We start from the raw sequence: 16,394 nt of genomic DNA on the forward strand, positions 1-16,394 counted from the left end.
ATTTAACTGATTCCTGAAATACAATAACACAAAAACATATAAAAAATACCAACAACATGAGTCCAAAACACCAACTTAAGCTTGTAATGAAGAGTTCCACGTAGATATAAAATCCACTTATCACACCCCAAACTTGAATCGATGCTTGTCATCAAGCATAAACAGAGTCAAAACTACAAAACAAAACTAATGCATGAATGTAACTACGTGAATGCAACTAAATGATAATGCAATCGATCCCCTCAGAATAACCATAACCAAATGAATAATCCAACTCATATAAGAATGCAATAACTCAAAATAGAGTTCGAATAAATCTCACAAACCAACTCACAAACCAGAAATGTGTGTGTGTGGAATGCTTAACAGATATAATCTCGATACTAGATAAATAACCATAACTTATCGTTTATCAAAACAATCACAAGTTTATAACTAGAATAGACGTTAAATGCATTATGACTCACAACACCTCCATTCTAATGGATTTATACAAGGATTCATGCTATTATTGAACACATAACAAAGATGCTTATTTGACCGTGCAATGAATGAGGTCCCAAAAGACTTATACAATAATACCCATGTAGTGAGCGTTAGGTTAGCGAATCCCAGACTATGAAAAGCCTTAGATCACTACACACAAAGTCCCCTAAAAACTTAATAACTCGAGTATTAAAGAGCTCACATTTGATCAATTATGCATAAACACATATTTTTTTCTTTCTTTTTTTCAACGATTTCTGAATATGTGTGTTTCGCTCCATCTCATTCAACCCTAGACTACTCATATAAATATGAGCCGACTACTAGCCATTTGACACCTAGCTTTATTCACACTAGGAATGAAATCCAAGTTTTTATCCAGATTTAAATTCAGTGTTCATACGTCATTACGGGAATATCATAAATTCTAAATATAAACAAGTGATTAAATCTCAATAACAAATAAGTATGATCATAATCTAGTTCGAAAGCAACCTATAAAACTTGTGATTTTTTTCTAGCATGCAAATCAATTCATTAAGACTTAAACAACCCTTTATTCCTCATCACTACACTCAAATCAACATCAACTTATCAATCAGAAATAGCTCAACCTAAGGGATCATGTTATATGCATGCACATGCAACTATATGAACTCACATAAAACACAAACAAATATGTCTTATATGAACAATCATGCAAAAATATGAATGAAATATAACTAAATATGCAACATGAATCTATTTGAATCTATATGAACATACACAAACTAATCCTTACATTATCACCACCAAACTTAAAATTTTCAATGTCCTCATTAAAGGTAATAATAGGGCTACAAGGCATACCTAGTTAGCGGGAGGATCACCCTCTTCGGGTGGAGGATTAGGTGGCCAATCAACCTCGACACTAGTGTCTCGGAAAACAATACCAAGAGCGTGTGTCAAATCTTTAGCAAAATGACTATGATGTCGTGCATGGCCTCCATATGCCTACTCAATCGCCTGTACTGCTCATCACCAACACCAGTCCTATCAACTGCCTGCTGCGCACGAGAAAAACCCTCTATAGGCACGGGAAGATCCATTCAGTCACCCTTTAGATTATCATAGATATAATACAACCCCTTGTTCGGGGGTGCACTTAAGAATGCATAACTCAAGTGATCTAGTAGTGGGTTGAGCTCAAATGTGGGAGCTTCTTCAATCGATGGTTCAAGACGTTCCTGAGAAATTTTTAGCTCTGCTAACCCAAGAGAATCTAATGGCATATCCAACTTCCTCTTCCATGGAGGTGCATTCAAAACCTGCAGTTTCTCTACTCTTTCTTCATCTTCAATAATTGATTCCCTTATTAAAGCTCTCTTGAAGGTATCTGTCTTTGGCAATTGCTCAAGCTCCAAATTCACGACAGAGTCGACCCACTCTACTTTAAAGCACTGCTCTTTATCTGTGGGTAACTTTATTGCCTTGAACACATTAAAAGTGACCTTCTGATCTTGAACCTTCATCGTAAGCTCTCTTTTTTGCACATCAATCATAGTTCGGCCTGTAGCCAAGAATGGTCTTCCCAAGATAATGGGAATCTTCTTATCCTCCTCAAAGTCTAGAATGACAAAATCAGTAGGGAAGATGAGCTTATTCACCTTAACCAAGATATCATCCACTACTCCTACGGATAAGTGATGGAACGATTAGCCAACTACAAAGACATGTTCAAATGTTTTGGATCAGGTAGTCCAAGTTTCTTGAAAACTGACAAGGGCATCAGATTAATGCTAGCTCCCAAGTCACACAAACACTTGTCGAATGACAGATTTCCAATGGTGCAAGATATTGTGAAGCTTCCTGGATCTTTAATCTTAGGGGGTAGTTTCTGTTGCAGCATAGCACTGCACTCTTCCGTTAAAGCAACGGTTTCCAACTCCTCAAAGTTTAGCTTCTGAGATAGAAAACCCTTCATGAACTTAGCATAGCTCGGCATCTGTTCTAAAGCTTCAGCAAAAGGTATGTTGATATGCAGCTTCTTGAAAACTTCCAAAAACTTGGAAAATTGCTTGTCGAACTTATGTTTTTGAAGCATTTTAGGATATGGCGGAGGTGGGTAAACCTGTTTATCCCCTATATTACCCTCAGGAGGATTGCTTTCAACGGCTTTCTTCTTCGGTTCCACCTCGGCATCATTCTACAACAGTTTTTCAGCTACAATCTCATTTTCTGGATTTGGCAAAGGTGCAAATGCACCTGCATTCTGGATAGAGTTTTCAGACTCTTCGTTTTGCTGAATTTGGGGGCTTGCGACCTTTTCGGACCTCAAGGTGATGGCGTTCACCTGTTCGTTAACTTCTCTCTTGCCTAGATTGGCTTCTGTATCACTAGGAAGTGTTCCTTATGGTAAATTCAATAAGACGTTAGTAATTTGCCCTATTTAGTTCTCCAGAGTCTTGATAGAAATAGCCTGGCTTTGGCATATAAGAGCCTGGTTTTTGCACATAAGCTGCAACTCCTCCAATTCAGATTTTTCATTCAAATATAGACCTGCACCTCCATAATTTTGTTGTTGAAGTTGGAGTTTTTGTCTTGGTGCATATTGCGGTTGTTGAAAAACAGAAGGGTTGAATTGCTTTGCTGTATACTGCTGATAAGGCTGTTGCATCGCACTCTGAATTTTGCTCTAGCTGAAGTCAGGATGATTCCAGTTGTTAGGATGATAAGTGGATGGAACTGGTTGCTGCGATCTATGAAAGTTGCTCACAAACTGAGCCGATTTACTAGATATTGTGCATTGCTCCATCGTATGCGAATCTGCATACAACTCACAAACACTGGTTATCTGATTAACACCATATTTATCCAGAAAATAGATCTTCATAGACAACGCCTTTAGTTGAGCTGTATCCACTTTCAGAACTCCTGCTACCTTGCCCTGTGGCATCTCTGGGTTGGATACTGATATTCATTAGCAGCCATCAGTTCAGTTATACCATAAGCTTACTCATTGCTTTTTGCCCATAATGCTCCACCTAATGCTGCATCAAGTATGGGTCTAGATTGTGCTCCAAAACCATTGTAAAAATAATTGATGATCATCCAATTAGGCATGCCATGATGAGGATACTTTCTATGCATCTCCTTGTAGCGCTCCCAAGATTCATATAGAGATTCTCCCGATTGCTGTGCAAATTGAGTGAGAGTGTTTCTGATTGCAGTTGTCTTCACCATAAGGAAGAATTTAGTTAGAAACTTCTGAGCAAGATCCTCCCAAGTGGTGATAGAACCTGCTGGTAAAGAATGTAACCAGCACTTAGCTTTATCCCTCAGAGAGAATGGGAAAAGCCTCAGCTTTATAGCATCTTCAGACACAATATTGAACTTGAAGGTGTCACAGATATCGATGAAATCCCTAATGTGCATATTGGGATCCCCATTGGAGAACCCCCAAACTGGACTGAAATTTATACAAGCTGTGCTAGCCTTGATTTCAAAAGTATTAGCCGTGATGGCTGGTCTGACAATGCTAGACTAAATGTCATTGATCTTCGGTTGAGAATAATCCATCAAAGCTTTCGGATTTGCTACTAGTTCTCCCATTGCAATGATAACTAGAGTACCTGAAACACACGACTAAAGTAAACCTTGTAAGTAAGAGAGTTCGAGTCAATGAACTTTAACAACCAATGATGTCAAGCACATAAACTATAAATTATCACCGAGTCCCCGGCAGCGGCGCCAAAAACTTGTTAGGGCGGAAACACGCGCTAAAATTACACGCAAGTATACGCGTTCACAAGTAGTATAAGATATAAATCAGATTCGTACCCACAGAGACTCTTTTTAGTTAACTTAAGATTATGCACCTATGCAACAGTGGTATGGCTATCGCTCAATGCTAAGACAATAACAAGTTGAGATGTTTATCACTAAGATTAAACTAACATGCAATTAACTAAGAATAAAAGTAATTGAATTAACTATATGAGACAAACATGAGATTCTAACTTCATTAAATACATTATTCAAAGTCATTTTTCTTAACCTTAATATGCAATGGTGATGACAACTAATCAGATAACACGAAACTAGTAAACACCAACTTTCGTTGTACGAATACCCTACTACCATGTTGGGGGAACACACACAAGTATAGAACCAAATAAACAATACAAAACACACACTCAATATATGACGCGGAAAAATCCACGTCCCAACTTGTATTATTAATCAAAACAATTATCAATAATACAATCAATCTCACCAAACGGTATTTACTCAAGCGATACTTAAGTCAAACAATACTCAAGCATACATTAAAACAATAACATGACTATGTATATATAGCCATCACAAACTTAGCCAACAAGACATACCTAATCTGATTACAATAATAATTGTCTACCCATACAATTATTACCTATTCCCATTATAATAATAATTGTCAATACATACAATTATTACCCAACTCAATTATGATTTATATCACCAAGCCCATACTACCTATTGGGTTTAACCCCAACAATCCTCCCCTTCAACCCTATATGATTTCATGCACAACCGAATTAACGGTCACCATCGACCCATCGACGTCGATCGCCCAATACCTCCCCTTGAACAATAACCCCTCCTTCTAGTACAAAAATATTTCTCTTATCTTTTCGACCTTTGAGTATCTCTAAATCTCCTTTAGTGACTTTCAACATACTATTCTTCATCATAACAGTATATCCCAAATTAACTAATTTACCCAACAAAATTATATTTTGATTTAACTCCGGTATGTATCTTACTTGAGTTAACTTCTGAACATGACCGTTCTTACGTTTCATTGTTACCTCACCAATGCCAGCAACCTTTACCGTTTTACCATTCGGTAAAGTTACAATCTTTCCCTCACACTTTTTGTAGGACGAGAACCACTCCCTCCTACCACATATGTGATGAGAACATCCCGAGTCAAGCACCCATTCTTCTTTTGATCCCTTCTCTTCTTGAACCAAAAGAACATCTTCATCAGTTTCTACAAATGAAACACTACCCCCTCGATTTTTCTTCAACTCTCTCAAGTGTTCTCTTGCCTTTGGACACATAAATTGTATATGACCCATTTCCTCACAATAAAAACACCTGATATTAGGGTTATGTTTCTTAACATACTTCTTTTCCGTGTCATGCACACGTACCACGAATACACTTCCATCATATGTGTCACTCGATTCTTGTTTCATCAATCTTTCGGCCTCTAGAAGAACAACAACAGTCTCATCCAAATATAACTTCATTTTCCCAACCAGTAAAGAAGTCATCACAGTATTATACTTCTTCGGTAGAGACACTAGTAGTAGAACAGCTTTGTCCTCATCCTTCAATTTTTCATCCAAATTGTTCAGCTGGTTGATTAAGCCATTAAAACGATTCAGATGATCTCTTAAATCTCCGTCTTCTGCCATCTTGAGCCCGAACAAATATTTCTTGAGAAACAACTTGTTGGCCAAAGACTTTGAGTGATAAGTCTTCGTTAACTAATCCCACAAATTCTTGGGATTGTCCTCTTCAAGAACATCATACTTGATTTCCGGTGCAAAGGCCAACCGGATCGTTGATGCCGCACATAACTTCATGTCTCCCCACTTTGTATCATCAACTTCAGTGGGATTCTTCCCTCCGAGAGTCGCATATAACCCTCATTGAATTAACAGATCTTTTATCGTGCTTTGCCACAAGGTAAAATTGTTTCTTCCATTAAACAATTCAATCTCAAATCCCCCAACCTTCTCCATCATGAACCTTGGCTCTTGATACCAATTGTTAGGGGGAACACACACAAGTATAGAACCAAATAAAAAATACAAAATACACACTCAATATATGACGCAGAAAAACCCACGTCCCAACTTGTATTATTAATCAAAACAATTATCAATAATACAATCAATCTCACCAAACGGTATTCACTCAAGCGATACTTAGGTCAAACAATACTCAAGCATACATCAAAACAATAACAAGACTATGTATATATAGCCATCACAAACTTAGCCAACAAGAAATACCTAATATGATTACAATAATAATTGTCTACCCATATAATTATTACCCATTCCCATTATAATAATAATTATCAATACATACAGTTATTACCCGACTCAATTATGATTTATATCACCAAATCCATACTACCTATTGGGTTTAACCCCAACATACTATACATCCATAAAAGAGATAGAAGCTGAATAAACACCAATTATGTTGAGAACCTATATGTCTATAGAATTTGACAACATAAAGGTTGAATGCGCAAGTTATCTATCGTGATTACATAGAGCAAGTAAGATGGTTAAAATTACTTATGAATCATGCATAATAAATACATGAACCTATGCTAGCATGGTAAGTTCTAAATCTCTATATTCACTGTCGCTTCAATAGAGATTAACACGTTATCTTATATGTTAGCTACGCACATAAGACGAATAAGCACAACCAATACTAGGATATCAATCAATCACCACACACAAAGATATTGAAATAATTTAACTATAGAAATCCATAAGTAAATCCGTTAGAACCCCACGACAACGATTAGTTCATAACCAAACTCATCGTCACCATGGGTTTCGATGAAAACATGATAATAAACAATATAAGAGTACTAGGGTTCAGAGTCAAATCAAAAACAAGCATCTAAAATATCAACTATATTGAAGAATACAAAATAATCTTCTTCTCCGTAGCCGTCTTGTGCTCTCTAGGTCTTCGTATTGCTCTCCCTGGTCTCTTTGTCGTTAAAAACGTCTTTTTATTGGTATATATAAGCCCCTAGTGGACCTTGTCCCTCAAAATCATCAATTTCTACTAAAATCAGGATTCTGGGGAAAAAAGGGCGGGGCGCTGGTTTTGGGGGCGGCCGCGCAGGGTTTCTGGATTTTTCTGCTGATTCTTCTTTTGGCTGTATCTTGAGTTCTGCTCATCAGAATTAGGCGATTCAACTGCCCACGTGAAGCTAACAAGATTATCTTCAACTTGAGAATGGCCTAGGCTTCCAATAGCTCTTTTTAGCATATTTCCTTGAAAAGCTCCTTTTTTCATTTAACTGATTCCTGAAATGCTATAACACAAAACATATCAAAAATACCAACAACTTGAGTCCAAAATATCAACTTAAGCTTATAATGAAGCGTTCCAAGTAGATATTGTAATAACCCCCAAAATTTTCAACTTTTTGTAACCCTTATGAATAGTGTTTTAGCTGAATGAGAAAACTTTTCATGCCACACTATGTAGGGGTTCTGTTATGGATATTCTGAGATTTTATTAGTACTCTACATGGTATATAAGTGTATGTAAAGATCGTCAGAATCCAATACCGAACACTTTGATTTTTCCCGGAAATCCATTAGATACGAAAAGAATTGAGTATAAGGTAACAGGATAAAAAGGATTTAAATTAAAGGATTATAAGAGAGGATCATAAAAGGAATATAATATATTGAGAATGGTTAAGGGAACCTAAGTAATAAGATCCCGGGTATGATCCCTCAAACGATAAACGAAAACGAAAGTTAAGCGAACCGTATAATAGATCAGCGGTCATTAGGCAAACAATTAGGAAGTTAATCAAAGGGATTAGAGAGGATGATGTCACCCAACCAATGAGAAGAGGACAAGGAGGGGAAGATGACATCATAGCATGACATAAGCATGACATGGGAAGGAAGGAGATGTGGTTGAAGTAGAACCACACAAAGTTAAGGCTAAAAAGGTAATTAACCAAAACAAAAACAAAATTACATCCACCAAGCCAAACAAATCATTTCATCAAAACAAAAGAAATCTATTTCTCTTCAACGAAAGCTTGCTCTCGGCTTTTTACAATTTCAAAGGAAAGAATTTTCAAAATCCAAGATCCAAGCCTCCTAAATTGGTAAGATAATTCCCTAGTGTTCCTTATGCATATATATGGCTATATTATGAGTTTAAGCATCCCATTCATTCTCTATCTTCTCCAATAAATCAATGAAGAAGACAATGAATAGTGATTTCAAGGTTTTTAACTTGATTTTTCTTGCTTTTCCTTTAAGATCCAAGCTTTCCTAAGACTCATCAAGGCTTCCTAAGGCTTCCTAGCTACTCACACCACTTCAAGGAAGGTATATCATCTCCAAACCCTAGCTTTAATTTGTATATTAGGTTGATTTTGGTTGTTAGAGTAAAGAGTAGCTTTAAACTTGTTTGTTTAAGAGTTTGGGTTGGAATGGTGGAGATTGGAATGTTGAAATCTTATGATTTGATTAAAGAATGTAGTATAGTTTAAATTCAAGTTTTAGGATTAAGTAAATTGATTATAATGAGTTGATTTGGGGTTGTTGTAAAGTAATATGGATGGAGTTTTGATTGGATTGTGAATTGGGGTTGAATTGTGGTTGTTTTGAATTGGTTTAAATTTGGGAAATCGCGTAAACATAGCCGTCGTAATGTCTGATTTACTTAAGACTGCTTTTGTTCATAACATTTGGAGCCGAGAACTCCCTGCTAGATTACGACCATTTCCATTTTTAGATAGTTCATGTTACGAGCTTCGTTTTGATATGTAGTTCATTTGATTCCGATGTACGGTTTAGGAGAAACGACCGTTTTAAGTAACGGCGTTTCGCAAACGAAACTTTTCCCCTCGCCTTACTTTGAAACATAGGTTAAAGACCAAAAAGGGTTAATTAGTGTATGAAACAATTATGGTAAGAGTGTTAGGCAGTTGGTAAGACACTCGCGAAGGAATCGCCTTAAAACTCGTAATGGTTAAATTATTAAAAATGGTGGAGCCGAGGGTACTCGAGTGACTTAAGAGAATCAGTAAGCGCAAAACAAGCGTTAGAGTCTAAGTTAGTTAAAGTATAGATTTACAAGTGACTTTGGTTTAATTCCAACTTACTTGTTGTTTATAGGTTACCAGACTCGTCCCGAGCCTTTTATCACCCCCAGTCGCTCAGGCAAGTTTTCTACCCGTTATACTGTTGTTTTTATGTATACACTTGTATATGCATTATCTTGTAATAGATTCATGATGGTTATATTAGCAAATTCTTGCGATATATTGTAGCATGTGATATGGTACATATGCATGCCTGTTTCGTATTCTTGCCATAAATATATCTGTTGGTTCAGTTGATAATACCTATGCTAGAGAATAGCGGTAATTTGCATATATCCTTAGTATAGGGACCCAAAGGTGAAAGCATTTTTTAAAACCGGGAGTCGAGGATCCCGAGTAGATTTTATATATATATATTTTATATATATATATATATGGTAATAGTTTTCAAAACTATTAATCGAATAAGGTTTATTCGATAACTTTATTTTATTAATGAATATTATCTTGAATATTCATTCGAGGACTTATGACTCCTTTATATTATTTATTGAATATTACTTGGATATTCATTTGAGGATGTATGACTCCTTTATTTTATTTAATGAATATTATTTATAATATCCATTCGAGGTATTATGACTCCGCTTATTATTTATTAATATTCTTTATTTATTAAAGAATAATGGTCGATAATCAAACTTACTTTTGATATTCAAATAAAGATATTACTTTCGTATAAGTATATCTTTGATTATTTACTATTCATTTCAAGTTTAAGTTTTCCAACTTCTACCTCAATTACTCTTTATGGGAATATTATTTAAATAATAATATTCAGATATTTCTTTATATTGAGACTGATTTACTTTATTAAATCAGCATTATTCCAAACACTCTTTAAAGTGTTTTCAAGTCTTTAAAATGATTTTCAAAAGTTAGAGTGGATCCCAAAACTCATTTTTATATTTAAGATCTTCCTTTTAAAAAGGGGATTTAAATACTCGCTCAAAACCGGAGAGATCCGGCTCTGTGGTGTATTTTATATTCGCAACAAGGTTGTTGTCTTGATAAAAGAGTTTTTGATTACTTACCCAACACTCGGGAAGTAAAATTCTTGGAACAAGTTAATCCATTAACAGGCATCACCTGGGAAATATCGGTGAGTTTTCCTTTCCAACTAGATACGACTTCTTGGTGGAGCCGTATCAACAAGTTTCTACTTGGGGAAAGTGGGGACGAGCTTTACATTTCAGAGTCATGGATTTCATCTGAACTAGGAGTGGCGTAAGTGGTCGAGTAGCGTCGGCCCAGCCTTATTATATTGGCCCCAATGGCCTGGAAGTTCCACTAAGGCGGTCCATTCCTTAGGAGTTCAGTGTTCGGTTGACAAGTAAATCCGACAGGTTCTCCTCTACATGTAGAAAATGGTGGGGTTGTACTACTACGACTGATCATCGTAAGTGGTCTTCCTGGCATGGCAAACTCCCGTAATGAGTTCATCATCCATTTGGATAATTCTGCAACACTACCCGTAGCATTTCGATCGAAAGGCTACTAATGGGTGGTTGCCGAAGCATTGACAGGGTCAAACAGTTTTATTGGTGTATCCATTGAATGAAGTATCTCGTAACTTCATTTTTTTTCAAAATATTTCAAAGATCAAATATTTTCAAGTTTTATTTGTGGTCTCATCTATGGGATGACCTCTTGAATCTTATTATACTTGGAACAGTAGTAGTTCCAGTAGATTCTAAAATGGTATAAATGTAGCGAAGTAATTGGTAACTTCATCTTCTTTTAAAACTTATACCTAGTAAGTAATTACCTTACACATGATAAAAGATTCTAGTAAGTATCCATTTAGATACTTGTATTATTGTTATCACTATATATTATCTTGCGAGCTGTAAGGCTCACTCTTGCTTTATTTCTTCATCACACAACAACAGTTAGGAAAGATGGCCAGACTCCAGCAGACCCAGCGCAAGCGCGTGGGAAGCGTCCCGCGTCTTCCCGTTGATGTTGTAGCTGCTATAGCTGCAGAGGTAGATCTATTGATAGATCAGGCATTCTACTTTTGAGAATCAATTATGTATAATTATAACTTGTGGCAGATAATGGCAATTAACTGTAAATTTATCAAGTAATCATTTTGGGTTGTAATAACTTTTAATTGTGGATTCAAGGACTTGTACTTATTTCAATTTCATCTCTGAGACTATAACGGGTTGTGGTGTGTGTTAGTGTGGGGTCACAACATAAGGTTATTTATTATTAATTAAGTGAAGTGATATTGTGGAAAGACCGTGACGACCCCGAATCTGGGGGTGTTACAGAAATGGTATCAGAGCTAAGCGTTATAAACCTCAGAGATGATGCGACGATATAATAACAAACTCACAAAGATAATAAGAACTCTTGCCAAGTTCATGGTCGGACTACTTAAAGTAGTGCTGACAGTTAAAACCCTTACGGGAACCCTTATAAGTATCATGATAGTAACTTAGCTCGTTTAATGTGTAGGCGCCTGAGATAGAGGACCCTGAGATGTTCGAGCGTGAGCATGATGAGGCACTGCTAGATGTTGAGGATCAGGAGGAGCCTGAGATGGAGGAGGATGAGGAGGACCCCTCAGAGGAGTCAGAGACGGAGGTCATTGCTATTTCAGATGAGGAGGACCCCTCAGAGGAGTCAGAGACAGAGGTCATTGCTATTCCAGATGAGGAGGACCCGGATGAGGTCCCAGTAGCTGAGGAGCGTGTCGGACCTATGGTAGTGTATGCTGGTACCCCTTTACCCATACTTCCGGTGGTCAGAGCTCCTACCCCTCCACCACTATCTTGGATCCCTTATGATGACAGCTCAGAGACCCATACTTCCGAGCCTAGGCAGACTGAGGAGGCACCCCCAGCGGCTCCGAATTCACCACCTCTTGACCCTGCCCACAGGCAGTCTTCGTTAGCCCACGGCTATGTTCAGGATGTACTGAGGACCCGAGTGGCTGTTGCCGAGGCCCGACTGGATGAGGCCAGGAGGGAGTTGGATGCGGAGAGGGCGGGCAGGCGTACCCGAGCTTATGAGACTAGGGCTTCTATAACCCGATCCTTGAGGAGGGAGCTTACGGGGATAGAGCTCACATCCCGAGCGAGGCTCAGATCGCTCCAGGGGGACAGGCATGGTAGGATCTCCAGGCGGCAGGCCAACTATATCTTCCATCGTGCGATGGAAAGGGTATGGGAGCTGACCCGCTCCGGTGTGTGATTCAGGATTGACGATGGAATAGTCTAGTTGTCTAGTTAGCCAAGGCCTTAGTAAGAGCCAATTTTCCGGGATAGTTGACTTGTATATAACATCTCTTTTTCTGACTAGACAGATAGACTCTTGTGTATCACTTTTGGGACAGATGGTTGTAGCACTGTTGTACTTTTGACCAGATCAAACTATATATTTCTCGCATTATGTATATATTTGTTTCCTTTCAGTTCAGTTCCTTAGTGACGAGATCACTGTTTTTATCATTATTATTACTGCACTTCGTATAAGAACTGTCATAAAAGAATAAAATTGCGAGATACATTCTCCCCATTATAAAATTGTGCAAGACACAATGTTTTATTTGATTGTGACCTAACGTTGAATTTCCCAATAATTTTTTTTATTATCAGTATCATGCCGCCAAGAAAGATTGGAACTAGGGCGAACCCTGGATCTGAGGACCAGGGAAGCCATAACCAGGATGATAGGAACCAGGAACACAGTGAAGAGGAAGACGAGGATTATGTGGAACAAGATGACTCCCTGTATGAAGAGGAAAAGGAAATATATGATGTTGAGGGATTTGAGATAGAGGCTGAAGAAGGAGAAACTGAGGTTGAGCAACCAGTACCAAACCCAGGCATGGATCCCATGGGCCAGTTCATGCAACTCCTAAGGCAGAACTTGGAATGTCAACCCAACCCACCCCCTCAAGGAAATAACAATGCTGTGGCAAACTTTTTCAGGGGTTTTAAGTCCCTTAAGCCCCCTGAGTTCCACGGATTAGCCGACCCAGTTGAGGCAAGGGCATGGTTAAAGGAAATGGAGAAATCCTTTGAGATTCTGAGTATCGATGAGGCACAGAAGACTGTATTTGCTACCTACCTTTTGAAAGGAGAGGCTAACTACTGGTGGGAGACCAAGAAAAACATGGAGACAGGTGCTATTATAACCTGGGAGAGATTCAGTCAGTTGTTTCTGGGAAAGTATTTCCTGAGGTTTATGGAAAACCAGATGGAGCTCAAGTTCTTGGAGCTAAAGCAGAATAACTTGTATGTAGCAGAGTACGAAGCGAAATTTACTGAGTTATCAAGGTTTGTGCCGGAGTTTGTGAGCACCGAGGAAAAGAAAGCTAGGAGGTTTCAGCAGGGACTGAAACCGTGGATTCAGAATAGGGTGGCAATCCTTGAGCTTACGGATTATGCCACTCTGGTGCAAAAGGCAACGATTGTAGAAGCCGGAAGTGAACAGATGTAGAAGGAAAGGGAGAAGAAGGGAATAAAGAGGAAAAGTATGAGCATGGGTGGAGGTTCCACAGGAAGGAGCTTCCCAACTAGATTTAATCGAGGAGCAGTGTCCCTACCGGGAAAGAACACTGGGTTTAAGCGACCAATGAGCGTGAGTGTGAGCCAGAACGGCCAGAAGTCAAGAATGTCCTATTCCAACCAGTCTCGACCCCTATTGCCAGCCTGTAACACTTGTGGAAGGATGCACACTGGGGAGTGTAAAGGAAAGCCAGTAACCTGCTTTAAGTGCGGTCGGGAAGGTCACTATTCTCATAAATGCCCTTCATCAGCCCCTGCCGTCATTCCAACCACCACTTGTCATCAGTGTGGATGCCCGGGTCATTGGAAGAGGGAATGCCCAATGAACAAACCAGCAGCTTTAGGAGCCAGCAGGGCTGCCTCCAATAAGCCACCTACTGCGAGGACTTTTAACATGACAGTCCAGGATGCTATGAAAGACTCAGATGTGATAGCAGGTACCCTTTCTCTAAATTCAGTCAGTGCAAACATTTTATTTGATTCGGGAGCAACTAAATCTTTTATATCAAGGGACTTTGCGCGTAAATTAAGACTTAAAGCTGAACCCTTGATAGAACCCTTACAAGTAGAAATAGCCAATCATGAAATTATTCCTGTTAACCAGATTCACCCAGCCTATGAGATAGGCATAGGGGAACAATCTTTTAGTGTTGATCTGATCCCTTTTAAATTAGGGGAGTTTGATGTAATTTTGGGAATGGACTGGCTATCTAGTAATGATGCTCAGATAGACTGTAAAGGGAAGAAAGTTAAGTTAAATATCCCAGGGAAGAAAGAAGTTATATTTAGAGGAAAGAGGCAGACGCAGAAATTTTTGACTATGGCCCAGGCCAGAAGGATGCTACGTAAAGGAAATGAGGCCTACCTAGCCTATGTGGTGGACACGCAGAAGGAGGTGCCTAACTTACAAGATATTCCAGTAGTCAACGAATTTGAAGATGTATTCCCACAAGACCTTCCGGGATTACCACCCGATAGAGTGATTGAATTTTCTATTGAATTGGCTCCCGGGACGGCGCCAGTTTCAAAAGCACCTTACCAGTTAGCTCCGTTAGAAATGAAGGAATTAGCTATCCAATTGCAGGAACTCTTGGATAAGGGTATGATAAGACCCAGTGTGTCTCCGTGGGGAGCACCAGTTTTATTTGTTAAGAAGAAAGATGGGAGCATGAGGCTGTGCATCGACTATCGAGAGTTGAACAAGCTAACCATAAAGAACAGGTACCCATTACCTAGAATAGACGATCTGTTCGACCAGCTAAAGGATGCTGTTTATTTTTCCAATATTGACCTAGAGAACTGGATATCACCAACTAAAGATTAAACCCGAAGATATTTCCAAGACAGCGTTCCGTACCAGGTATGGGCATTATGAGTTCTTGGTAATGTCCTTTGGATTAACCAACGCCCCAGCGGCTTTCATGGATTTAATGAATAGAGTATTTAAGAAGTACTTGGACAAGTGTGTGATAGTTTTTATCTGATATTTTGATCTACTCCAGGACTGAGGCAGAACATGCAAAGCATTTGAGGATAGCTCTAGGAATACTCAGAGAGGAGCAGTTGTATGCCAAATTCTCGAAGTGTGAATTCTGGCGGAATGAAGTACAGTTTTTAGGACATGTGATCAATAAAGAAGGAGTATTGGTCGACCCCTCCAAGATAGAGGCGGTCTCAAATTGGGAAAGGCCAACCACACCCACAGAGGTAAGGAGTTTCATAGGATTGGCCGGCTACTATCGTAGATTTGTACAGGACTTTGCGAAGATCGCAGCCCCTTTGACACGACTTACTCGTAAGACAGAGAAGTTTGAATGGACGGAGAAATGCGAGAACAGTTTTCAAGAATTAAAGAAAAGGTTAGTAACGGCCCCGGTGTTGGCATTGCCGGACAGAAAAGGAGATTTTATGATATATAGTGACGCGTCACACAAAGGATTAGGGTGTGTGCTTATGCAGCACGGTAAAGTGATTGCGTATGCATCGAGACAACTGAAGGAATACGAGATTAGATATCCTACTCATGACCTTGAGCTCGCGGCAATAGTATTTGCCTTAAAAATTTGGAGGCACTACTTGTATGAAGAGAAGTGCGAGATTTTCACAGACCATAAGAGCCTCAAGTACATATTTACGCAGAAAGAGCTCAACATGCGCCAGAGGAGATGGTTAGAACTAATCAAGGACTATGATTGTGAGATTCTCTATCATCCGGGGAAAGCCAATGTGGTGGCTGACGCCCTTAGTAGAAAGGAAAGACTCAGAATGATAACGACTTCGGAAGAATTGATAAGGGATTTTGAGAGAATGGAAATAGAAGTAAAGGTAACCGGAACCGGAACTGAAAAGCTTTTTGAGATCTCAATGCAGCCAGAGTTATTGGAAAAGATCCGATTGTGCCAAGAGAAAATAATGAATGAAGGCAGAAAGTCAATGACTGGAGAGGAGATCCATACTGAGAA

At 38.8% G+C, this 16,394-nt stretch overlaps 1 non-coding gene across 1 annotated transcript; it reads left to right on the forward strand.

The window, feature by feature from the left end:
• Positions 1 to 3,586: 3,586 nt before the first annotated feature.
• Positions 3,587 to 3,693, forward strand: LOC141699443 (small nucleolar RNA R71). The gene has a single exon (XR_012565906.1). It is a non-coding gene; the product is annotated as a small nucleolar RNA R71 (small nucleolar RNA).
• The last annotated feature ends 12,701 nt before the right edge of the window (positions 3,694 to 16,394 follow it).

This window comes from Apium graveolens, chromosome 11 (genome assembly GCF_009905375.1).
Source record: "Apium graveolens cultivar Ventura chromosome 11, ASM990537v1, whole genome shotgun sequence".
NCBI classification, from domain to species: Eukaryota; Viridiplantae; Streptophyta; class Magnoliopsida; order Apiales; family Apiaceae; genus Apium; species Apium graveolens.